Below are 6967 nucleotides of genomic sequence, written 5' to 3' on the forward strand. Positions count from 1 at the left end.
TTAGAGGCCACATTTTAAAAGTAGATGTTACCCAATTATGAGCAATGGTAATTACTTAAAAATATTTACATCCATGAAAATTAATTTTGTGGGGGTGGCACATTTGTTGGTTGGGTGACTGTTTATTGGATTCCCACATGCTATCAAACTGCTACAAAAAGCTAAAAGTTGTTTTCTGTAACATATTTTCATTCTATTAAAATAGAAAAGTAAAACTGTCCACTTGTCATTTATTTGTTACAAGTTTGGCAGCATTAAGACTGAAATTATGTCACTTAGATATTAATATAAGATTATTATTATTGGAATAGAAGATTATTTATTTCTAGAATGACATTCAATGTCATACATTACAATTTTAAAACCTAATCAATATTTCCAGCTTGATTAGCTATTAAATGTTAACATACATTAAACTGAGATATAAGAAAATCTTACTAGTTTGGAACAAGTTGGAACAAAGGTCCACATGATGTTTTTCAAAATCTGGAAATTTTACATAAAATCTATATTTCTAGCCCTTTGGAAAAAATTAGAATACCTGGTAACAATTGGCTAGTATGTCTGCAAATAGTTTTGCCCCTTCACAGGGCAGGTATTTCCAGTCCTCCATCGTCTAATCCAGTTCTCTGCCTTACGGGCCTCCCCCTTTACTCCTTTGCCTCATTTGCCTGACCCTGTAGGCAGTTGTGTTTAGGACCCCTGTGACTCACTGATAGCTAAATTTTAGAGCTATGGTTTTATTACTGCCTTACATACTTCTAATACCAATTCACGGATAATAAAGGCTTCATACGGAGGGCTTGTTAAACTTGCCTTAGTACCTGGGGGGTCATTTGTATTTAGCACATTTTTTCTGCACAGGTGACTTTTACTAAGGTGTTTGTATAATTTGTATAAATATGTAGTTTAAATGTTATTTATAATACGAATGTGCTTTGAAATCCATTTTCCATGGGTAAACTTCAAACAGGCCTACTTCTAAGTTTTCATAATTTTCATTCCTGGAGTTTAAAGATGATGTTAAAGATAGACTAGCTGGCTATTAAGGCAGGGCCTGGGGGAGTAGGGTGATACTAAAATTTACAAATTCAGGAATGCGATTTTATCTGTTCAGTTAACTCTCATCTGGGTCTGCAAGATTCCTAAACACAGAAAAGAATGGCTGTAAGCCAGAGTTTGGGGTTATCAAGTTAGGGCTAGAAGTAGAATGGCCAAGTGAGTAAAAATACCAAATCCAATTTGAATAGCCAAACTTAATATCAGAAAGTCACCTGGGAAGTACAACAGAATCCGAGTAAAGGGAGCTAGATCTGATGGTAAACTTACCCTCTCCCAGGATCCCCACCATTTAATCAAGGCCCATCCTAAAGTTTTCCAACATATGCTGGACCCAGTGTCAGATCGTCAGTCCCATTTCAGCACAGACCAGAATAATTTTTTCTGCCAAACTTGTTTCCCCTTCTTTATTTTCTTCTATGGTCAAAGGCATCACCACCTTACTCAGTTACATAAATTAAAAATTTCTTGATTACCTTTCTCCCACAGCCCCTACATTTAACTAGTCATCAAGCCCTGTTTATTTGGCTCGAATTGTGTTTGAGATCCATGTCTTCCTATTCTCACCTCCACTGCTGCAGTTTAGGACTTCGTCCTATTGCCTGGGCCACTGCCGCCTCCATTTTTAAAAATGATTCATCAGGATAATTTTTCTTATGCACCTGGCTTCCTCCTCCCCCCACAACCTCCACCTCCCTTGCTTAAAAACCTACCAGGGCTCCTCTCAAGTAAAAACTCCTTCACATGTTATGTAAAACTTTTCAAAATATGATCTCCATTTATATTCGTTTCATCTTCTGCCCTCTTATATTCTCTCCACACACCACACACATCAGCCAAATTGAACTAAAACTCTTTAAATAGGCATGGTCTTTAATACCGTCACTCTTGCTCTTGCTTTTCACTCTGTCCCCTGCAATGTGCTCCACAGGCACCCCCATGAAATTCTATTTATGCTCAAACAGTCTGATCACAATTTTCCTTTTCTGTGAAGGTTTTTCCCATCACTTTTGAAAGAATTAGTTGCTTCTTCCTTTGAGTTTTCATTGGATTTTATTCTTACTCTCATTGTAGTACTTAAACTGGTGTATAGAGAGGTATGTATCTATATTCTCCCTGTTAGATTATAAATTTCTTGAGATTTGAACTATGTGTTAGTTATCATTATATCCCTTATATTTGTATAGTATCTTATTGGATAAATGAGTGGAAAAAAAGAGTGAATGAAGGGACAAACTGGAAGCAGGGTATTTGCCGAGTGATGATTTTAATAGTAAAGGTGGGAGTTGATAAGGAGGTCAGTAGTAAAATAGTTACTGCAAAAGAAGAGGGAGAAAAAGGGAGAGAGGAAGAAGGAGACTATTTTTTGGGACGTGCTAGCAAATAAAGTTGAGTAGGCAGAGTTAGTAAACTTTTTGGAGGACTTTGAAGGCCAAGCAGAGGAATATTTTGCCTACCTGTAGTAGGACATTACAAAACCATGGCAGAGTCTTAGATAGAAGACAGATTGTGGGAGAGGGATACTGGAGTTAGGGAGATGGCCAGGAAGCTGTTCCAAGAATTGGGGCATGTGGTAATGGAGGACGTGAAGGGGCAAATGCTAGGTTTAATTAAGGGGTTATAACATCTCAGGAAAGGGAAGGAAAATTCAAAGTATGACCTCAAGGTTTCTGCTTAAGGAGATCAAGGATAATTGGGAAGAGGAGCTGGTTAGTCAGAAAAGATAACATGTTCAGCACTAGAAAATTTGAGTTTAAGGGACGACAAGCATAGTAAAGCAGGGGTGATAGGAATTTGGGCTGGACAAAGATAATTTGGGAGGTCATCCCTATGGGAATGGAGGTAGAATGAGGGGGAAGAGTGGACAAAATAAGATAGATTAGCAGTCAGAAGAGTAGAAAAAGATGTAATTTCTATGGTCATGGAAGAAAAGTCTAGCTCTACTACTTACTAGTTGTGTTCCTTAATAACTCTCTGCTACAATTTCTCTATCATAAAAATGAGAATAATAATAATAGTTCCCAACTTATTGGGTTGTCATGGGGATTAAAGGAGTTAACAGATGAAAGCACTTATATAATCAGTGCTTTGTCAGCATCAGCCAATGGAGGAGAGGCTCTCCAATGTCTCATTTCTACTGCACCTCCATCCTCCTTTTTTCCACTTTTGTTTTCTACCTCTCAGTGCCTAGAATAATGCTTGGCACATTATGATTTTCAATAAATGATGAATAAAGAAACAAAAGAGGATGACGAATTAGAAAAGGTCAATGGAGTAGGCAACTGCTGAGCTCTCTTTTAATAGAATTGGCTTGAGTAGAAATAAGATTGCAGCAAGATAAGCATAAAATGGTAGAAATAGGTACAAACTATCAATGTCTGCTTGACAGGAAGAGGAAAGTGAGATTATGGTAACTAAAAAAGGAAGCAGAGGCAAGGGAGAGTTAAGCTCAAATAAGAAATGTTTGGATACTGATGATTATTACTCATGATAAACTCTTAGTCCAGACATTGAGTTTCACATTATCTCCTTGTATCTTTTTATTTTCTCAATTATAAAATGCAGCATTTCTTTTGGCTTGTTTTTAGTAGTATTACACCATAGGAAAGAATAGTTTTAAAATAACAATAGCTTGATTAGTTTTGGGTGCTTTTCTTTGTAGGAGAGTAATATGCTTAAACTGTCATGGAAACAATTTTGTTTAGGTATCTGTATTTGTCTATATGTTCTTTATGGTTAACTGCTTACTATACTTTAAACATTACCACATTTAATAATCTATTCTATAGCTACCATATTTGAATTTAACTATAACCTCCTTAAACCTTTTGATATTTGCTTCCTCACAGCCTTTTTGTTTAATTAAGTTCATACTTTTACTTTACTACCAATGTATATAATACTGGGCTTCCTTTTATACAATTCATTTAGACTAGGGTATTTCTCATGCTCACAGGGATAGAAATGGGCAGGGTATTGAGGCAAATACTGCAGTTTGCTAGTGACAAGCAGGAATATCATTAGGATCTCAAATGGCAATAGCAATAACAGCTTGAAGCCCTGTAAGTTTAGTTTGTCAAGCAAATTACCTTGTACCTTGATGTTGAGGATTGCTGCTTCTTGTTCTAATCAGCAGTGAAGCTAGTTATTAGGGAAGAAAGCTAGGTATACATAAAAGAAACACATTAAATCATTACTTTTTCCTCCAAGATTTAGTGTAATTCAGAGTGAGAAAGTAAAAATTAGCTTAGACTAAGACTGTAAATATCTGCTTGGCCATTAACTGGGCTGGTATAACAAACAGATAAAACCAGCTGCAAATAAACAGGAAATAATATTTCTTCTAAGGATATGCCGAAGCCGTAAAGTGTAACAACCCCCTTCTTTGAGTGTTTACTTTCTAATTCACTGAAAAACTTTGTGTTCTAAAATCATATACTATAAAGAAACTTACTGCTTGAAATTTTATCAGTAAGAATGAAATACCCCATTCTTGCTTGGAGGATCTAAGTCACTTTGATACAGAGAAGCAGCCCCAATTTCCAATGTAGGTGTAAAGGCTTCATTTAAGGGGCTCCTGAATGCAACATTCCACATCTATAGTAACTTTCTAGTTTCCAAGAAACAGGATCCTGAGACTATTCTACAGTCCATACCTGATGTTGACCTCTTTCCACATAGTCCTGTTTTGAGTCTTACCAAAACACTGCTTTCTTTAAATTTCACTTAACCCCATCCTTGCCTAAAATTCTGTAAATCTGTCTTTTTCTTTCTTTCCTGAGACATCCCATGGTTCCTTTGGTGTTCAGTTTCCCTCATTGGAATGAGTCAAATAAATCTGATTTCGTCAGAGTATAGTTCGACAGGTTTTTCCTGGTGGTCTTGAGCTGATTGGATTAGGACACGGGGTCATCAAAACCTAGTCAAGTCTCATTCCAATGGAGCATAAGTCTCTTGGGACAATAAAAATATATAAGAAAAGTAGGATTCAGTAGCATGATGTTATGTGAACAAGAAATACCACAAAAATGGCCCAGCAGTATTTTACCCACCACCCTAATCTGTGTGTGTGCATGTGTGTGTGTAATACTGTTCATCACCAGAAGGAATGATGGTTTCTTAAAGTGTAGTTGATTCCACCACCTTGGACAGGGGAAAAAAAATCCAGATTGGCCTGGAACCTCTTGTTGCCAGAAAAAAAAAAAGTTTCAAAAAGCTGATGCAGGCCAGGCGTGGTGGCTCACGCCTGTAATCCTAGCACTCTGGGAGGCTGAGGCGGGCGGATTGTTTGAGCTCAGGAGTTCGAGACTAGCTTGAGTAAGAGTGAGACCCCGTCTCTACTAAAAAAAAAAAATAGAAGGAAATTATCTGGACAACTAAAAAATATACACAAAAAATTAGCCGGGCATGGTGGCGCATGCCTGTAGTCCCAGCTACTCGGGAGGCTGAGGCAGAAGGATCGCTTGAGCCCAGGAGTGTGAGGTTGCTGTGAGCTAGGCTGACGCCATGGCACTCACTCTAGCCAGGGCAACAGAGTGAGACTCTGTCTCAAAAAAAAAAAAAGCTGATGCAGACTTTAAAATGGGGGCAGGCTTACAAGGACCATATTGGGACAATTTGAGTATCAAAAGGAGAATAATTATAGAAGTAAGTTGAGACTATAATGATAGTCCAAAATGGAAAGAGGTAAATAAACCATACAAAGTGGTAGCTGTAAAGCAAAAGAAGGAATATATGATAGAATATTTTTCAATTTTTAAAATTAATTTCAATACATATATGAGCTTTCTGTGTACATACACAGTAGGGAACTGAATAACCTCCACGGGTGAAAACCACCAATTACAGGAAGAGGTGATTAGTACCAGTGAGCATACTTACAAACAGGTATAGGGAAAGTCCAGCACTGTTCCAAAATGAAATTAATCAACTGTCTTACTCTGTCTTACTCTATTCAACTCTAGTCTTTTGGGAGCCACTCCTAATATTAATATGATGCTAATAAGGCATGTAGAATTTTCCAGTGATGTTAATAGATCAGATATATCTCTCCGATAATATAATGACATGACAATGATATATAACATTCACCATTCAACCCTCTAAAAAGACAATTTTGGGGAAAGATCATGCTACAGAAAGTGTAGGCTGCTGGGCACCTCAGAATCTTGCATCCCCGTTCCTGTAAGGGCTGAAGTATCTTTATAGTGTTTTTAACCAATCCACAAATCTTGAACATTGCTCATTTTGCCAAAGAATTGTTTCTAATATCGCTTGTGCTAATTAACATCCCCTAGTGAAAGAGGAGATTTAACTACTATAGTAATGGTTAAAGTGCCCGTTGATACATCTAATATTTTTGAGGCCCTTTTGTTGTCCGAAGATAATGTAGTTATAATGTCTGGTCAAGTAAATGTAATCAGTGACAATGTTGACGATATGCATACAGGCACAAGACTTCTTAACAATATGTAACAAATTACACTAATCTTAAACACATGGTAACAATGGAAGGTAATGAGCTAGGTGGAAGTTATAATAGTTGCCGAAAGTAGATTCTGTTGCTTTACGAGTTCCAGGAGCTTCTCCAACAGCGTCAACAGGAATAAATCCCTAAATCTAACCCCAAATCCTTATCAGCTGCCTAGTCACCTTTGTGCGGACTACAATTCCCAGAAGGCAACGCGCGGCTCCCTTGACTCCGCTTCCTTGGTCCGCTGGAGTTGCCGTTTACAGAACAGTGTCTTCGACCGAGTTTCACACACTTGTCACTGAGGACAGGCCACCGCCCCCGCCCCTGCATCCGGGTTCTTCCAATTTTGGGGAGTGGCTCGGATTCCTGAACCTAATTTTAGAGCTTGGCTAGGCTGGCAGCCAGTGGGCGGCCGGCGGGCGTGGCGCTCTAGGC

Source organism: Propithecus coquereli, unplaced genomic scaffold, assembly GCF_000956105.1.
Source record: "Propithecus coquereli isolate 6110/MARCELLA unplaced genomic scaffold, Pcoq_1.0 Scaffold127, whole genome shotgun sequence".
NCBI lineage: Eukaryota > Metazoa > Chordata > Mammalia > Primates > Indriidae > Propithecus > Propithecus coquereli.